Source organism: Nomascus leucogenys, chromosome 8, assembly GCF_006542625.1.
Source record: "Nomascus leucogenys isolate Asia chromosome 8, Asia_NLE_v1, whole genome shotgun sequence".
NCBI classification, from domain to species: Eukaryota; Metazoa; Chordata; class Mammalia; order Primates; family Hylobatidae; genus Nomascus; species Nomascus leucogenys.
This window is the reverse complement of record NC_044388.1, coordinates 8771794-8791650: the sequence shown is the minus strand read 5'-3', so window position 1 is coordinate 8791650 and position 19857 is coordinate 8771794. Positions and strand designations below refer to the sequence as shown.

The 19857-nt window shown below is 41.7% G+C and overlaps 1 protein-coding gene and 1 pseudogene across 4 annotated transcripts in view; both read right to left on the bottom strand.

The window, feature by feature from the left end:
* Positions 1–19857, bottom strand: part of TFDP2 (transcription factor Dp-2) — a 194424-nt gene that overhangs the window by 74606 nt on the left and 99961 nt on the right. The window lies entirely within an intron of this gene.
* Positions 10387–11091, bottom strand: LOC101177305 (annotated as a pseudogene).

The following is a 19857-nucleotide window of genomic DNA, read 5'->3' as shown; positions in this document are numbered from 1 at the left end:
CTGCTGTAAACTCTTATTTAGATGCCTATTGGACATCTCTGTTTATATATCCCATAATCTCAACTCAGTATTCAACTTCCTGTCTACCTTCCCAAACCCACTCATCCTCCTAGGTTCCTCATCCTTCTTAAAGGCATTAATATCAAGAACAGAAAGTGATTTTCTTCTTGCCTCATCCTCACCACCCAAATGCCCACATTGTTTCCATTTTTTTTCTAACATATGTCATTCTCCTAGTTTAAAAACAAAACAAAATGAGAACTATAACTTCTGATGTCTAGAGCTATACCATCCAAAATGGTAGCCTTGGCCATATGTGGCCATTTAAATTTAAGGTGATTAAAATTAAATAAAATCGGCCGGGCGTGGTGGCTTATGCTCGTAATCCCAGCACTTTGAGAGGCTGAGGCAGGTGGATCACCTGAGGTCAGGAGTTCAAGACTGGCCAACATGGTGAAACCCCTCTCTACTAAAAATACAAAAACTAGCTGGGCATGGTGGCAGGCCCCTGTAGTCCCAGCTACTTGGGAGGCTGAGGCAGGAGAATCACTTGAACCCAGGAGGTAGATAGAGGTTGCAGTGAGCCGAAATTACACCACTGCACTCCAGCCTGGGTGACTGAGCGAGACTCTGTCTTATAAAAATAGATAAATACATAAAATTAAATTTAAAATTTGATTTCTCAGTCATGCTAGCCACATGTCAAGTGCTCTGTGGAGCTGCATGTGGCTAACAGCTACTGTATTGAACACTGTAGATATAGAATATTTCCATCACTGAAGAAAGTTCTGTTAAACATCTCTGATCTAGAAATCAATAGCAAACCATTTAAATTAGTAATCCAAATTTTTCTCAGTATAGCTCCAGCTCCAATCTACCTGTGTTAATGTCATCTTCTACCAAAACCCCTATGCATGCTTTATCGCAACTTAGTGGGGCCCACAGAATTAAGTTGAAGGCTTCACAAAGATAAGGGAGGCCTACACAAGCTACATGGAGGGGCATCTATAGGAGGGAAAGAAAGCAAAGATTCTAGAGAGGACAGAAATAGTTCACTAAAGCCCCCACAAGTTAGGGAGGGACAAAATTTTGGAGATAATACCTTTAGCCTTAGAGAAGAAATATGGTACAGTGGAGACAGCATGAGCATTCGAGTCAGAACACTTCATCCAAATTCAAGTATTTGTTTAGTTATAAGGGACGGAAATCGAACTCAAACTAGTTTAACATGAAAGGAATTAGCTGGCTCAGCTGGCTCACAGAATCCCAAAGGGTGAGATAACTGAACCAGGAGGGTCCACTTTCCAAAAGGGTCTTTTGTAGGTAACAAGGGCTTCAGCTTTCAAACTTACTTCCCTCTTCAGAAACTTTAATATTTCTCTTTCCACTGAGTTCATCTTAACATTTCAAATGCAGAGATTGTTCCCTTCTAACTGCTAACCAAACCAAAAACATCCTACTTCCCATCTCTCTTTAACCACCAAAATTTTTTAGTGTGGTATTTATAGCCACTATCTCAGCTTTTGCACCAACTATTTTTTTTTTTTCTTGAGACGGAGTTTTGCTCTTGTTGTCCAGGCTGGAGTGCAATGGCGCGATCTCGGCTCACCTCAACCTCCGCCTCACAGGTTCAAGCAATTCTCCCGCCTCAGCCTCCCAAGTAGCTGGGATTACAGGCATGCGCCACCACGCCTGGCTAATTTTTTTTGTATTTTTAGTGGAGACGGGGTTTCTCCATGTTGGTCAGGCTGGTCTCGAACTCCTGACCTCAGGTGATCCGCCCACCACGGCCTCCCAAAGTGCTGGGATTACAGGTGTTAGCCACTGCGCCTGGCCTGCACCAACTATTAATTAATTACTAAATCTTCAAAAATGCACCAAGTACCTCTGACATAACCACTGTGTTAGGCACTAGAGATACAAAAATAAACAAGACGTAGTCCTTATCCTCAAAAAATAAAACAACAACAAAAAAAACCCAATTTGGCTTCTATCCAACTGCTCAAATGAACTGCATTGTCTAAAGCAGACAATGAGCTCTGCCTTGGTAAATCTAATAATGTGTGCTTATGCTCCATAGCCGTGCTGTATCTGGCCTTGCTGATCTTACAAATCCCATCTTCTTAATACTATTACAACGATCTTCTCTTCGCTTTTTTTTTTTTGAGACGGAGTCTTGCTCTGTTGCCTAGGCTAGAGTGCAGTGGCGCGATCTCGGCTCACTGCAAGCTCTGCCTCCCGGGTTCTCATGGCCTCAGCCTCCCAAGTAGCTGGGACTACAGGCACCCGCCACCACACCCAGCTAATTTTTGTATATTTAGTAGTGACGGGGTTTCACCGTGTTAACCAAGATGGTCTTGATCTCCTGACCTCATGATCCGCCTGCCTCGGCCTCCCAAAGTACTGGGATTACAGGCGTGAGCCACCACGCCCAGCCTTCTCTTGGCTTTTATAAAGACTATTCCTTCTCTGTTTCCACCCCAACACTTGTGAAGTGGTTCCTGTATTTTTTTCTTATTACCTGTATTCTAAATGGCTCAACCACAGCCATCTCTTTTGCTGTACTGTTGTTTCAGAAGGTGACTGGTTACATAATTTATTATCTAAACTGAATTACCATTAGGAGTGAAAGGGGCACACTATAAATAATTAGAAGCTGTTTGGGAAAAGTGGAACATATGGATTCCTGCTTAAAAACTTTCAGTAGTTCCTGCCTCCAAATCTTTAAGCATGCCATACAAAAACCTACTTTGAACTAATTGCCTTTATGGATTAAATTTCTATCTTTTTATGGCTGTCTCAAGGTCTATCTTCACTCAGCACTCAGAGTACAATGAGACAATAGTATGTCTAATCAAGAGTCTCATTTGACTGTCTCCCCCATCTAACAGCAACCTCATTACATCTCCTTTGTCAAAAGTGCCCATAAACCACTCATAAGCCTCATTGAGAGAGACGAGAAAATGGAGGCTTACTATTATCAAATAACTTGCATAAATGCTAGCAAGTGGTAAAACTGAGATTCTAATTGATATGGTTTGGCTGTGTCCCCACTCATATCTCATCTTGAATTCCCATGTGTTGTGGGAGGGACCTGGTGGTAGGTAATTGAATCACGGAGGCAGGTCTTTCTGGTGCTGTTCTTGTGATAGTAAGTCTCACGAGATCTGCTGGTTACTATAAGGGGGAGTTTTCCTGCACAAGCGCTCCTCTCTTTGCCTGCTGCCATACACGTAAGACATGACTTGCTCCTCCTTGCCTTCTGGCATGATTGTGAGGCTTCCCCAGCCACATGGAACTGTAAGTCCAATTAAACCTCTTTCTTTCGTAAATTGCCATGTCTCAGGTATGTATTTATCAGCAGTGTGAAAATGGACTAATATACTAATCAAGTTCTTGACTTCTCAAAGTCCACATACTTGGTGACTATCACTATTAATTATAGATATGAATTCAGTGAGTAGATTTTAATCAAAAAGCTAATTAAAGCCTAATACTGTTCTCCATGGCATATAGTCCATTTGTGCCAAGTAAACTATTCTGGATGGGAAAAAAAATCAAGAAGATCACTTCAGTCCTCTATATGAAAACTTTTGATGGTTCCTCATTAAATAGATAATACAAGGTCCTTAATGGATAACTGTTTTAGGATACCTGTTTTTCTAGGCTCATCTCCCACAATTCCAGGTGCATGACTTATTTACCATTCCCTGAACGGTCCATGACTTTACTGCTAAGGTCAGAATTTTCTTTACCTGGTAAATTAGTGCTTATCCTCCAAAACCCATAGAAAATGTCACCTCCTTAGTTAAGATATTCACAATTATCTGAATAGACCTGGTCCTATTTTGAGCTCCCGCAGTATTGATGATGTGCATTTATTACATTTATCACAGCCCTTTGTCATTTGCATGTCTGTCACTTCCCATAGTCTGCGAGTTCCTCCACAGCCAGTTTTTGGCTCTCCAGCCCTCCTATTCCATCTCTGTACCCTCCTCATCTAGAAGACCACATAGTAGACAGCATGCACTCAATAAATATCTATTAATAAACAAATTAATAAATGACAAGGGACCTTCACTTGATCAAATACCTTCAGTAGCTTCCCATCTGTTAAAAGAACTCCCCTGAATACAAAAGATATTCCAACTACCTTGGCCTTCTTTCCAGGCTCTTAATGATTAGACCTAGATGAAATTTTGTAACTAGTAACATTTCCATTTATAATTACCAGCAACTAGCTCCATTAGTCACCCACAATTCTCTGTCATGTTTTCCCAAACATGCTAAAGATACTCCTGCTGTCCTGTCTTAAACAACTCATGGGGCAGTCTTGTTCAAAATGTCTTTTCCCCTCCTCTTTGTCTCTTCAAATTCTACACACTCCTCAGCGTCCAATGGTAGTCTGAACTCGTTATAAGACTCTCTATGTCCTCGAGTGTAACCTAAACTTCTTCCTCTACATTCCTACATAAAATATATTAAATATCAAAACCAATGTAGCTAAAATAAATATGTGTTACAGGAATAACTTTGGTATAACAACTTTTAACTAACTTACATGATAAATTCCTAATAAGCTGCCATCAAAACTGCAAAATTTAGTTTGTTCATTCAATCTACACATATTTGCTAATTGTTTACACATGCCAGACATTAGGAGAGGACCTAAAAATATACTTGTGAAGATATAATTCCTAGCCTCAGGAAGTTATGGTCTAATGGAGGACACATTATAAACAAGCAAATAAATACAAAAACATCATCAACTGTGTTAACTGCAATGAAAAAAACCAGTGGGCATTAGAGAGATGGTAAGGGGTATTATTAATACATTGTATGCTCTTTTATTATAGATAAGGTGGTCCAAGAAGACCTCTCTGAGTACTATTTAAGCTGCAACCTAGAAGGTGAAGAGGTCTCAGCCATGGTAAAAGCAGGGAGAAGATAATTTCAGGCAGAAAAACAGAACTGTGCAAAGGCTCACATAATACCCATAATTAAAGTAAAGCAAATAAATTGAAACTGAGGAAGACAAATACACATAAGGAAATGGTTTTGGGGGGAAAAAGTAATTTACTAGTTGTGGTTATTTACACAAAGTAAGAGAGGGAATCCAGTTCTTATTTTCTTACCTGGGACTACAGTAAAAAACATGGGAAAAGAAACAGAATCATGGATGCCATTCTGAGCAGAAGACTAAGAAGCAAGATTATCAGACATCAATAAATATTCTTTAAATACTCTCATGAATGCATAATATTCCACTATACAGTTGTGTCATATTTTATTTCCCTTTTAAAAGGATATTTACAGTCTTCATACTTTGCAGTTATACATCATCATGTAATAAACATGTCTCCACCCACATCTCTGATTCTTTTCTAATGACAAATCCCCCAGAAGCCTTTCTACTGAGTGAAAGAATATAAATTATTTTAAGGGGTTTGATATTTATTACCAATTTGCTTCCCAAGAGTGCTTGTGCTGATCCCCTACGGAAGTAGATATAAAGAAGTAGAAGGGCCAGGCGCAGTGGCTCATGCCTGTAATCCCAGCACTTTGGGAGGCCGAAGCAGGCAGATCACGAGGTCAGTAGATTGAGACCATCCTGGCTAACACAGTGAAACCCCGTCTCTACTAAAAATACAAAGAATTAGTCGGGCGTAGTGGCGGGAGCCTGTAGTCCCAGCTACTCGGAAGGCTGAGGCAGGAGAATGGTGTGAACCCGGGGGGCAGAGCTTGCAGTGAGGCGAGTTTGTACCACTGCACTCCAGCCTGGGCGACAGAGCGAGACTTCATCTCATTTAAAAAAAAAAAAAAAAGAAAGTAGAAATACTGTAGATAAGAAGAATTAAACAGACGTAGAATAAGAAGTAGATGTAAAATAAAGATACCAATTTCTCATACCTTTGCCAACAAAGGTAATAATTTTAAGAAAATCTTTGCTAATTGATAGAGGAAAAATATTTCGTTTTTAAATAGCTTTTTATATGATGTCCAAAATACTGCACATGCTCATGTCAGAAAAAACTGCAGAATATAGAAAAGCACATAGGAGGAAACAAAAATCATCTAGAATTCAATCATCCAAAATTACAATTAATGTTTTGTGTACACATATCGAGTCTTTCTATGCTACATATTTTTTTTTTACAAAAAAGGGGATCACACCATACATGTTAGTTTAACTTTTTGAACTTAACAAATTGTTTAACTTTTAATATCTACAGAATACCACCATACAAGAATATCACAATATACTGTTAATTATCATGCTACTTCCAATTTTTCATTATTATTAACAATGCCGTGATAGGCACCCTTTGACTAAATCTTCCCACAGATCTTCCTTTACTTTATTAGAATACATCAACGGCACAGACGTGGCTAAGTCAAATAATCTGTACAATTTTAAACTTTTTGATATGGTATGGCGCAAATTATCCTCCAGAGAGGTTGTATCATTCTGAGTTCCCATATTCTCTACAACCTTGCCAAATGCTAGTATTAACAAAAACAATCCTTTGCTAATGTCACTGGCAAAAATCAGCTTTTGTAATTTACATTTGCAGTTTAATTACTAGTGAAGTTGAATTCACACTCATATTTTTATTGGCCATTTGCATTTCTTCTCCTGTGAATTACCCATTCTGCTGCCCTATTTTTTCTTATAGTGCCGATATTTATTTTTTTATTTGTATTGCATTTAGTCATCATGTTTCCTTAATCTCCTCTGGTATGTGACAGTTTCTTGGCTATTGGCTATGTTTTGTTCCTGATGACCTTGACAGTTTTTTGGGTTGTTGTTGTTGTTTCAAGACAGGGTCTTGCTCTGTCACCCAGGCTGGAGTCTGGTAGCACTATCATGGCTCACTGCAGCCTTGACCTCCTGGGTTCAAGTAATCCTCCTACCTCTCACATACCCTACTGCTGCTGGGGGAGAGGTAGAAGCAAACATCTTGTTTCTGGGAGAGCAGGAGAGAATCCTTATTGGCCCAGGATTCTGATGCCAAGCAGAGGTTTGCTACTGTTCAGGAAAGGGCAGATTAAGTACCATCCCTGGCGTTCAAATGAACAGGGACTGCCTAAAGCTAAGGCTGAACCAGGACAATAGAAAACCACCTATGACACCACCATAAGCCTAGCACTGAGTAACAAGCAGCAACAGTCAACCACTAGTGAAGGGGCAAGGATATGAATAGAGACTCCCCCTCTGTGATGGAGGCATGATGGGACTGAGGAAAGCCAACAGTGGAACAGGAACACTGAAGAAAAACTATCTGGTACCCCAGGTTCCAAGTACCAGGTAACCACAGCCCAAGTACACTGAACATAATGATACCAACATCAAAATCCAAATCCACCTCAACTCCAGACTAGGTTGACTCAATATCACAGGCAATTGGCCTGATGGGAGAGGTGTGCCTATATCCAGACACAAAATACCATCTACCTCAGTCTCTATTGTTCTTGTATAAATGATGTTTGCCATTAAACTAAAAATAAGAAGACATACACAACACACACACACACACACACACACACACACACACACACACACACGCAGAGGCATGCACATTACCAAGAGATAAAGCTATCAACAGACGAGACTCATTTATGACCTAGATGTTGGAAATATCAGGGGCTTTAAAATAACTGTTCTTTCATTTTTCTCATCATTAGACTGTAAGAAAATCTTCTCCCTTTTTAATCACTTCAAAAGATAACTAATATTCTATGGTAGGCGCAGTGGCTTATGCCTGTAATCCCAGTACTTTGGGAAGCTTAGGCAGAACTGCCTGAGGCCAGGAGTTTGAGACTACCCTGAGTAACATAGCAAAACACTATCTCTACCAATTTTTTTTTTTTTTTTTTTTTTTTTTTTTTTTGAGACGGAGTCTTGCTCTTGTTATCCAAGCTGGAGTGCAATAGCGCAATCTCAGCTCACTGCAACCTCTGCCTCCCAGGTTCAAGCGATTCTTCTGCCTCAGCCTCCTGAGTAGCTGGGATTACAGGCAGGCATTGCCACCATGCCCACCTAATTTTGTATTTTTAGTAGAGACAGGGTGTCATAAGTGAGGACTGACTTGTGCACTGCTTCAAAACTTTGCAATTGACTAACCACAAAGTCCTTTAACAGAAATGTATCTTGAAAGTATTTTCTTCCAGTCCATGGCTTGTCTTTTCATTCTCTTAACAGTATCTTTCTCAGAGTAGAAGTGATATGGTTTGGCTGTGGCCCCACCAAAATCTCATCTTGAACTGTAATTCCCTTAATCCCCATGTGTCACGGGAAGGACCTGGTGGGAGGTAATTGAATCATGAGGGCGGGATTTTCCCATGCTGTTCTCATGATAGTGAATAAGTCTTACAAGATCTGATGGTTTTATAAAGGGCAGTTCCTCTGCACACACTCTCTTGCCTGCCGTCATGTAAGACGTTCCTTTGCTCCTCCTTTGCCTTCTGCCATGATTGTGAGGCCTCCCCAGCCATGTGGAACTGTGAGTCCATTAAACCTCTTTCCTTTATAAATTACCGAGTCTCAGGTATTTCTTCATAGCAGTATGAAAATGGACTAATACAACAAGTTTTAACAAACACCAACATCAGTTTTCTCTTTCATGAATCATGCTTTTGGCAGTGTATCTAAAAATCATTGCCAAACCCAAGGTTACATAGATTTTCTTCTAGAAGTTTTATAGTTTTATATTTTACATTTAGGTCTATGATCCACTTTGAGTTAATTTTTTGTGAAAGGTATAAGGTCTATGCCTAGGTTCATTTTTTTGCATATGCACTTTGATTGTTCTAGCATCATATGTTGAAAAAACCCATTCCTCCATTAAACTGTCTTTGCTCCTTTTTCAGAGATCAGGTGACTATATTCGGGTGAGTCTATTTCTGCACTCTTTATTCTGTTCTACTGATATATGTGTCCATTCTTTTGCCAATAACACATTATCTTGATTACTGCAGCTTTATAGTAGGCCTCAAAAATCAGGTAATGTGAGTCTTAGATATGGTTTTTGACAATTCCTGAGTCTATCTTTTAAACTTATATGTTAACATATTCATCTTTATTCTAATTACTAATAAGGTGGTCTTATATTTGTCACTCTATTATGCTCACTGCTCTTCAACACTATCTCTTATTGTCTTTTGCTAATAACAGTGCAGACATTTTCTTTTTCCTAATAACACCGTAAGTAGTGTTTTTTTTTTTTTTTTTTTTTTGAGACGAAGTCTCGCTCTGTCACCAGGCTGGAGTGTTGTGGCATGATCTTGGCTCACTGCAACCTCCACCTCTTGGGTTCACGTGATTCTCCTGCCTCAACCTCCTGAGAAGCTGGGACTGTAGGCACATGCCACCACACCCGGCTAATTTTTGTACTTTACTTAGTAGAGACGGGGTTTCACCATGTTGGCCAGGATGGTCTCGATTTCTTGACCTCGAGATCCGCCTGCCTCAGCCTCCCAAAGTGCTGGGATCACAGGTTTGAGTGACTGCGCCTGGCCAGTGTTTTTTGTTTTGTTTTTTTACCATGTATTAGTGCAGCAGAAAATCTATGACGAATTTTATATATAATTTTTTTAGCAGTCTCTTTTTTACCTCTTGCCTGGATGCTTTTTTTTTTTTTTTTTTTTTGAGAGGGAGTTTCGCTTTTGTTGCCCAGGCTGGAGTGCAATGGCTTGATCTCAGCTCACCACAATCTCCGCCTCCCGGGTTCAAGCAATTGTCCTGCCGCAGCCTCCCAAGTGGCTGGGATTACAAGCATGGGCCACCATGCCCGGCTAATTTTTTTGTATTTTTAGTAGAGATGGCTTTTCTCCTTGTTGGTAAGGCTGGTCTTGAACTCCCAGCCTCAAGTGATCTGCCCGCCTCGGCCTCCCAAAGTGCTGGGATTACAGGCGTGAGCCACCGTGCCCGGCGATGCTTATTTTATTATTTTTTTGAGACGGAGTCTCGCTCTGTCGCCCAGGCTGGAGTGCAGTGGCACGATCTTGGCTCACTGCAAGCTCCGCCTCCTGGGTTCACGCCATTCTCCTGTCTCAGCCTCCCGAGTAGCTGGGACTACAGGCACCTGCCACCACGCCTGGCTAATTTTTTTGTATTTTTAGTAGAGACGGGGTTTCACCGTGTTACCCAGGATGGTCTTGATCTCCTAACCTCGTGATCCGCCCGCCTCGGCCTCCCAAAGTGCTGGGATTACAGGTGTGAGCCCGGCCGCTTATTTTATTTTTACTTTTATTTATTTATTTTTTGAGACTGAGTCTCACTCTATCACCCAGGCTGGTGTGCAGTGGTGCAATCTTGGCTCACTGCAACCTCCACCTCCTGGGTTCAAACGATTCTCCTGCCTCAGCCTCCCAAGTAGCTGGGATTACAGGCGCACCACACTCGGCTGATTTATCTTTACAAGCAGATAAAGGTTTCTTTTAATGGCTGATCTATGTAATCATGGAGGCCAGTATGTACAGACAAAGGGGGAGCTTTTATTTCTTGGTCTCTTCCTCCTTGGACAAAGTCTTGATGATCTCCTCCTTCTTGGCCTGCAGACGCTCTTCACTGCACTTGCATGCTTCCTTGGTCTTAGACCTGGGGGCCTCAGCCTGGTCAGCCAGGAGCTTCTTTCGGGCCTTGTCTGCCTTCAGCTTGTGGATGTGCTCCATGAGAATCCACTTGTTTTTGAACACATTTCCTTTCACCTTCAGGTACAGGCTGTGATACTTATGGCGATCAATCTTCTTAGATTCACAGTATCTTCTAAGCAGCCGGCGCGGAATCCACGTGACCTTCTCTGGCATTCGGGCATTGGCTGTTCCCTTCCGCTTACCTATGCCCCTGTGCCTGCCTTCCAGCGGGCCAAGGTGTTTTTCCGACATCAAGCCCAGGAATGGACTGTCAACAGGCTTGCTAATGATCAGCCCATCTTTGATCAGCTTCCAGATCTGCTCACGGAGTTGGCATTGGCGATTTCATTGGTCTCATTGGGGTCCAACCAGACCTTCTTGCCACAGCGGAGGACAGAAGAGGCGACCCTCTTTCTGAAGCCTGAGCATACTCATGGCTGCGGCAGCAGCAGCAAAAGGGCTTTTTTTTTTTTTTTTTTGAGACGGAGTCTCACTCTGTCGCCAGGCTGGAGTGCCGTGGTGCAATCTCGGCTCACTGCAACCTCTGCCTCCCCTGGATTCAAGTGAATCTCCTGCCTCAGCCTCCCAAGTAGCTGGGACTACAGGCGCACACCACCACGCCCAGCTAATTTCTGTATTTTTAGTAGAGATGGGGTTTCACCATGTTGGCCAGGATGGTCTCGATCTCTTGACCTCATGATCTGCCCGTCTCGGCTTCCCAAAGTGCTAGGATTACAGGTGTGAGCTGCCAGACCCAGCCTAATTTTTGTATTTTTTAGTAGAGACGGAGTTTCACCACGTTGGCCAGGCTGGTCTCGAACTCTTGACCTCAAATGATCTGCCCACCTTGGCTTCCCAAAGTGCTGGGATTACAGGCGTGAGCCACCGCGCCCGGCCCTAAATAATTTCTTTTAAAATTCCAACGCAGAAGAGTACAAAGGATGATCTAAGATCCTGTATAGATTCCGGCATCAGATCGTGAATCGAAATCATCCTTATTTCCTCTACCTCTAGGTCCCTGAAGTCAAAGTGTATTTGGGATCAAATTTGAGACCTCCTTCTTATTAGTTATACAATCTTAGGGAAGTAATTTAACCTCTTTACCTCCATGTTCTTGGGAATAACCATTTACTTAGATTTAATTAGCTAATTCATTAAGGTTTTAATATAGAATCTGGTACTTAATATATATTTAGTTATTATTATAATTGCTGACATCTCAGTTGGTTTCCTTCTATGTCAATCTGCTATCTTCTACATATTTTTCAGATTCATTAAACAAACCCCATGAGAATAAAGAAAATACCATCTAATATTGTTTCCTTTCTCAAAGTATGATTTTTTTTTTCTGTTTCTTAAATATCAGATTTCCTTCTTTTATTTTGCAGAATCTCTTTCCTTTTTTTTTTTTTTTTTTTTTTTTGAGACGGAGTTTCACTCTTGTTGCCCAGGCTGCAGTGCAGTGGTGCGATCTCAGCCCATTGCAAACTCTGCCTCCCGGGTTCAAGTGATTCTCCTGCCTCAGCCTCCCCAGTAGCTGGGATTACAGGTGCCCACCACCACACCTGGCTAATTTTTGTATTTTTAGTAGAGACAGGATTCTGCCATGTTGGCCAAGCTGGGCTCGAATTCCTGACCTCAGGTGATCTGCCTGCCTTGGCCTCCCAAAGTGCTGGGATTACAGGCGTGAGCCACCATGCCTGGTCGTGTTTTGAAGAATTTCTTAATAAATCCCATGATGCCTTAAAAGATTTCTGTCAATTATTTGAAAGTTGAGAAATCTATCCAGGTTTGGTGTTTGCTACTAAGAAAAAAGTTAAGTAAATTCTAGTTGGTCTCTGTCCACCTAGGTATTATTTGACTTTTTTTTTTTTTTTTTTTTTTAGACAAAGCCTCGCTTTGTCACCCAGGCTGGAGTGCAGTGGCAGTATCTCAGCTCACTGCAACCTCCGCCTCCCGGGTTCAAAGGATTCTTCTGCCGCAGCCTCCCAAGTAGCTGGGACTACAGGCAAATGCCACCATGCCTGGCTAATTTTTGTTTTTGTTTTTTTTTTAAGTAGGGATGGGATTTCACCACGTTGGCTAGGCTGGTCTCAAAATCCTGACCTCAAGTGATCCTCCCACCTTGGTCTCCCAAAGTGCTGGGATTACAGGCGTGAGCCACTGTGCCTGGCCTGACTTTAAACTTTATCCACACAAGCCGGACCTAGTATTGAGCAGTCACATAATACTATGGCTCTCACCTATTTGGGGGATTAAAGATCCCTTTGAGGATCAAATTAAAATTATATACTATCTAGAGCACACAATTTTGCTCACCAATTCAGTTTGTCATGACTTGAAGTCAATTTGTGGATCTAATGTAGGGATCCCCTGATTTACTATGGTGCTGATAAACTAAGGAAGATCTTCTGACCCTGTTGTCTTGTTCCATGTGCACGTGATTGGCAATCTAATCCTACATACTTTGAAACAGAATATAGTTCTTCCCTAGTCAAAAACAGGACCTAACCAAGAGTTGTTTAAGCTGGTGATTGGTTTATTAAACTGTTCTCTTTACTCTTGTAAATATTTGAAATTTTCCATAATAAAAAGCTTAATCTATGTGTCTGTCTAAAGTAGGGCCTGAGAAAAGGCATACTACTCCCATGGATTTTTTTCTCTTTGCCCCTTCTCACCACTACTTCATCACATTTGAAAACGTACTCCCAACAAATCCATTTCTGCCACTGCCTTTACAGAGCTGTGGTCACTAAGGGAAGTACAGAGGTAATGATAAGAGAGATGGGAGGGAGAAAAAGAGCCCTGGATGTTGCAGATAGCAGTTGCAACATGGGGTTGGTGGGAAGCTGCCAAGTTTCTGGTTGGTAAAGATCCTACTTCCTTAAATTTGTAGGTATGAAGTAGAGAAGGGTAGAAATCTACCTTTTTCCTGCCTGTCCCCGCTATTTTGTCTCAGGGATTGATCTTCATTTCTACTCATTGAAATTCCTCCTGTTGCCTGGCACATTTTAATCTGTATTGCCAGTCTCTGTTTGTAGCTTTGCTTTTTTGTGTATTTTCCCAAATTTGACTGAAGCATAAGAAAGAAAATTAAGTTGGGTCCCACCAGCTAGCTATCATCTAAACTCAGGCTTCCCAGTTGATTTTTTGAGCCCAAAAGGTCCTAAAATAATCTAGCACACATTCAACCTGGGAAAAGCAGACAAGTGGAAGAGATAGCTTCTCATGTGCTCTTGGCCCCCTTCAGCCTTCAGCCACACTACAATCTTACATAAACAGAAATATGCCTACTGATACTATTGAGCACATTAAATACAGTATAGTAAAAAAGAAAGTGGCATTTTCTCTCAAGGAACCTCTAATACAGATAAACAATGTTAAAAGACTTCCAACAGATGTGAAGTTTAAACTGAAGCACTGTAGCAACTGAGAAAAGAAAAGAACTTTTATCTGAGGAATGCAAGTCCTTTTAAATATCACGCCCAGATAGACATTAAAATGAGATTACAATCATGCCTACTCCCCTCCTTTGAGCTATGTATTCATCTGTTGAAACTGCTTACTATTGCCATAAGTAGCCATAAATTAGCTTAATAATCCACATCAGGTGTGAATTATAATAACACTATAATCCATACCTTATAGGTTAACAACGTATAGTCAATCACTAATCAATCCTCACTGGTTCTTTAAACCAGTGAGAATTCCTAACAAACAACTTTGTACAGTCCACTCCCTGTCCCCCTATTTTGCCTTTCAAACTCCACTTGCAACTGCTGGTAACAGGAGTGTATATTCAGGGAAACTTGAATCTGTGTTCCCAGGTTGTAATAATCCTCAAGCTTGGCCCAAATAAACTCTCCACTGATATTAGTTTTGCCTCCATTTCTTCATTTTAGGTTGACATATCCAATTAGAAACATTCAAGTTAATTCACAATAATGTGTGCTTGATAAAACTTACCAATTAGTGAACCAATATGCTATTTTTTTTTTTTTTTGAGACGGAGTTTTGCTCTTGTTGCCCAGCCTCCAGTGCAGTGGCGCGATCTTGGTTCACTGCAACCTCCGCCTCCCGGGTTCAAGTGATTCTCCTGCCTCAGCCTGCCAAGTAGCTGGGATTAAAGGCTCCTGTCACCAGGCCCAGCTAATTTTTGTATTTTTAGTAGAGACAGGGTTTCACCACGTTGGCCAGGCTGATCTTGAGTTCCTGACCTCAGGTGATCCACACACCTCGGCCTCCCAAAGTGTTGGGATTACAGGTGTGAGCTACCACTCCTGGCCCTAACATGCTAATTATCAGACACTCTCAAACTGAAAAATAAGCACACAGAGAATATCAAAACCAATTAGCATAAAGAGGTGCTCTGAGATTAGCTGGGTGCTGTGTCTCACATCTGTAATCCCAGCACCTTGGGAGGATGAGGTGGGCTGATTTCTCGAGCCCACGAGTTCAAGACCAGCCTGGGCAACATGGTGAAACCTCGTCTCCGCTAAAGATACAAAAATTAGCTGGGCGTGGTGGCATGTACCTATAATCCCAGCTACTCAGGAGGCTGAGGTAGGAGAATTGCTTGAGCCTGGGAGACAGATTGCAGTCAGCCGAGATTGTACCGCTATACTCCAGCCTGGATGACAGAGCAAGACCCTGTCTTAAGGAAAAAAAAAAATAATCAAAGAGAAAAAAAGATTAGTAGAGGTATAGTTTTCTAAATTCCTCCTAGTTTTGTCAATAATATTTCAGATTAATAAAATATTTCTAGAGAAAGATATAAATGCAGAGCAGTTTTCGACCTCTGATTTGAAAGACTTGATTTTTTATTTTATAGGATCTCGCTCTTTTGCCCAGGCTGGAGTACAGTGGCACAATCACAGCTCACTACAACCTTGACTTCCCAGGCTCAAGCAACCCTCCCACCTCAGCCTGCCCAGTAGCTAGGACTACAGGAGTATGCCACCATGCCTGGCTAATTTTTAATTTTTTTTGTAGAGACAAGGTCTTACTACGTTGCTCAGGCTGGTCTCAAACTCCTGGGCTCACATGATCCTCTTGCCTCAGCCTCCCAAAGTGGTGGGATTATAGGCATGAGCCACTGTGCCCAGCCTGAAAGACGTAATTTGAACTGCCTCTATCACTTGGGAAATTAACTGCTCTGAGTCTCCGTTTTATCCACCTCTAAAATGGGCATGATAATAGCACCTATCTTGCAAGAAGGTTCTGAGGATTATATGAAATAACGAATATGAAGGGCTTCTTATAGTTCCTGGCATATAGCACTCAAAACACAGCAGACTTCTTATAAAAAGTGTTCATCCTCTGAAAATAGTGAGAGAAAGTAAGATGGCAACTAAGGTTAAAAGGTACTTCAGAAAAGGAATACAAACAAAGAAAATAACAAAACAAAACCATTTGAAGTAAACTACAGCCCAATATCCCTCATGAACACTCACAAAAATTCTAAACGAAATTTTAGCTAACTGAATTCTAGAATATATAAAAAGGATAACATATGCCTGAGTTTATCCCATGAATGGCAGAAGGTTGGTTTAACATTGGAAAATCAATCAATACAATTCCCCATATCATCAGAATAAAAAAGAACTACACTATCATCTTCAATAGATGCAGGTAAGGCATTTAACAAAATTCAACAATTATTCATAACAAAAACTCTCAGCAGACAAGGAATAGGTGGGAACTTACTCAAAATGCTAAAAAGCAACTATAGAAAACCCATAGCTAAAAATCATACTTATGGTAAAAAAAATTGAATACTTTTCCCCTAAAATCAGGAACAAGACAATGATGTATACCTTTACTACTTTGACAGTGAACTAGAGGGCTTAGCCAGTGTAATAAGTCAAGAAAGGAAATGAAAGGTATAAAATAAGAAAGGAATACGTAAAACTTGTTTGTACACAAACAAAATATTGGTCTATATGGAAAATCCTATAGAATCTATATAAATGGACTAGAAGTGAGTTTGGCAAGGTCACAGGCAACGAGGTCAATATACAAAAGCCAACTGTATTTCTATCTTCTACCAACAAAACAAAATCAGATATTAAAAATTTTAAACATTCATAATAGCATAAAATATTAAATATTTAGGGATAAATCTAACAAAATATGTACAAGAGCTATACAATGGAAACTGCAATAGATTGTTGGAATTATAGAGGACAAATTAATGGAGAGAAAAAACATGTTTATAAATCAGAAGATTCAGGCTGGGTGTGGTGGCTCACACCTGTAATCCCAGCACTTTGGAAGGCTGAGGCGGGCAGATCACAGGCCGAGGTCAGGAGTTCAAGCCTGGCCAACATGGTAAAACCCCATCTCTACTAAAAATACAAAAATTAGCTGGGCGTGGTGGCAAGGGTCTGTAATCCCAGCTCCTCCAGAGGCTGAGGCAGAATTGCTTGAACCCAGGAGGCGGAGCTTGCAGTGAGCCAAGATCCAGCCACTGCACTCCAGCCTGGGTGACAGAGCAAGACTCCATCTCAAAAAAAAAAAAAAAAGAAGATCCTTTATGATAATGGTTCTTGTTTTCATCTTTACTCTTATCCCAGACACCTATCCTTCTGCGACACTAAATTTCTTTTAGTTCCCTGTTTTCTCTTCTAGCCTTTCTATATGCTCCCAGTGGCTGGGCACGGTGGCTCACGCCTGTAATCCCAGCACTTTGGGAGGCCGGGGCAGGCGGATCACAAGGTCAGGAGATCGAGACCATCCTGGCTAACATGGTGAAACCCTGTCTCCACTAAAAACACAAAAAATTAGCTGGGTGTGGTGGCACGTGCCTGTAGTCCCAGCTACTCGGGAGGCCGAGGCAGGGGAATGGTGTGAACCTGGGAGGCAGAGCTTGCAGTGAGTCGCGATCATGCCACTGCACTCCAGCCTGGGTGACAGAGCGAGACTCTGTCTCAAAAAAATAAAAAATAAAATAAATATATGCTCCCAGCTACTTGGGAGGTTGAGGCAGGAGAACTGCTTTAATCTGGGAGGCAGAGGTTGCAATGAGCTGAGATCACTCCACTGCACTCCAGCCTGGGCGACAGAGCAAGACTCCATCTCAAAAATCAATCAATCAATCAATCAAAAGATTCAAAATTGTTAATATGTCAATTCTTCCCAAATTTATCTATAGATCAATGTAATCCTAATCAAATCTCAGCAGATATTTTTTGTAGAAATGTATAAGGTTGATTCTAAAATTTATATAAAACGCAAAGGACCTGGTTATAGCTCAACAACTTTGTAAAATAACAAAATCGAAAGATTACACTATCTGGTTTTAAGGTTTAGTATGCAGCTACAGCAGAGTTTCTCAACCTTGGCACTACTTGGACCAGCTAATTTTTTGTTCTGGAAGACTCTCCTGTGCATTGCAGAATCTTTAGCACCATCCCTGGCCTCTACCTCTACTCAGGGGCAACCTTCCTGCCGACCCCCCAAGTTGTGACAATCAAAAATGTCTCCAGGCCTGGTGCGGTGGCTCAGGCCTGTAATCCACCCACTTTGGGAGGCCAAAGTGGGTGGATTACTTGAGATCAGGTGTTTGAGACCAGCCTGGCCAATGTGGTGAAACCCCATCTCTATTAAAATTACAAAAATTGGCTGGGCGTGGTGGTGTGCACCTGTAATCCCAGCTACTCGGGAGGCTGAGGCGGGAGAATTGCTTGAGCCTGGGAGGCAGAGGTTGCACCACTGCACTTCAGCCTGGGAGACAGAGAAAGATTCCATCTCAAAAAAAAAAAAAAGTCTCCAGATATTGCCAAATGTCCGCTAGGGGCAAAATTGTCCTTCACTGAGAACCACTGAGCTACCAAGAGAGTACGGTATTGGCATGAAGATAAGACACATACATCAATGGAACAGAACAGAATCTAGAAACAGATCCTCAATTATATAGTCAATTGATATTTGACAAAGGTACAAAGCAATTCTACGGGAAATGATAATCTTTTTTGACTAGTTGTTGCTGGAATGATTGGATATTCATATGAAACAAAAATAAACCTTTCCTCTCATTCCATATATAAAAATTAACTCAAAATTTATCATAAGGCTGGACTTAGTGACTCACGTTTGTAATCCCAGCACTTTGGGAGGCTGAAGCGGGAGGACTGCTTGAGCCCAAGAGTTCGAGACCAGCCTAGCCAACATAGGGAGACCCCATCTCTACAAAAAAATTTAAAAATTAGCTGGGCGTGGTGGCGCGTGTCTGTAGTCCCAGCTACCCGGGAGGCTGAGGTGGGAGGACAGCTTTAGCCCAGGAGGTCAAGGCTTCAGTGAGCTGTGACTGTGCTACTGCACTCCGGCCAAGCAAGACTGTCTTGGAAAAACACAAAAAACAAAACTTATCATAGACTTAAATTTAAGAGCTAAAATTAGAAAACTTCCAGGAAAGTTCTAGGAAAATAAAGGAATATAGAAACGTAAAAACTTATAGGAAAATGTACGAGAAAACCTTAGTATTGGCCAGGCGTGGTGACTCACGCCTGTAATCCCAGAACTTTGGGAGGCCGAGGCGGGTGGATCACAAGGTCAGGAGATCATGACTATCCTGGCTAACACAGTGAAACCCCGTCTCTACTAAAAAAAAATACAAAAAAATTAGCTGGGCGTGGTGGCGGGAGCCTGTAGTCCCAGCTACTCGGGAGGCTGAGGCAGGAGAATGGCGTGAATCCAGAAGGCAGAGCTTGCAGTGAGCAGAGATCGAGCCACTGCACTCCAGCCTGGGCAACTGAGCGAGACTCTGTCTCAAGAAAAAAAATAAAAAGAAAAGAAAACCTTAGTATTATTGGCTTAGGCAAAAATTTCTTCCCTTTCCTCTTTTTTTTTCTGAGATGGGGTTTCACTGTGTTGCCGAGGCTGGTCTCTAACTCCTGGGCTCAAGGGATTCTCCCACTTCGGCCTCCCAAGTAGCTGGAACTACTAGGCTAGAGCCACCCTGCCTGGCTTAGATTTCCCTTTTTTTTTTTTTTTTTTTTTTTTGAGATGGAGTCTCCTCTCTCACCCAGGCTGGAGTGCAGTGGCATGATCTCAGCTCACTGCAAGCTTTGCCTCCCGGGTTTACACCATTCTCCTGCCTCAGCCTCCCTAGTAGCTGGGACTACAGGCGCCTGCCACCACGCCCGGCTATTTTTCTGTATTTTTAGTAGAGACAGGAGTTCACCGTGTTAGCCAGGATGGTCTCAATCTCCTGACCTCATG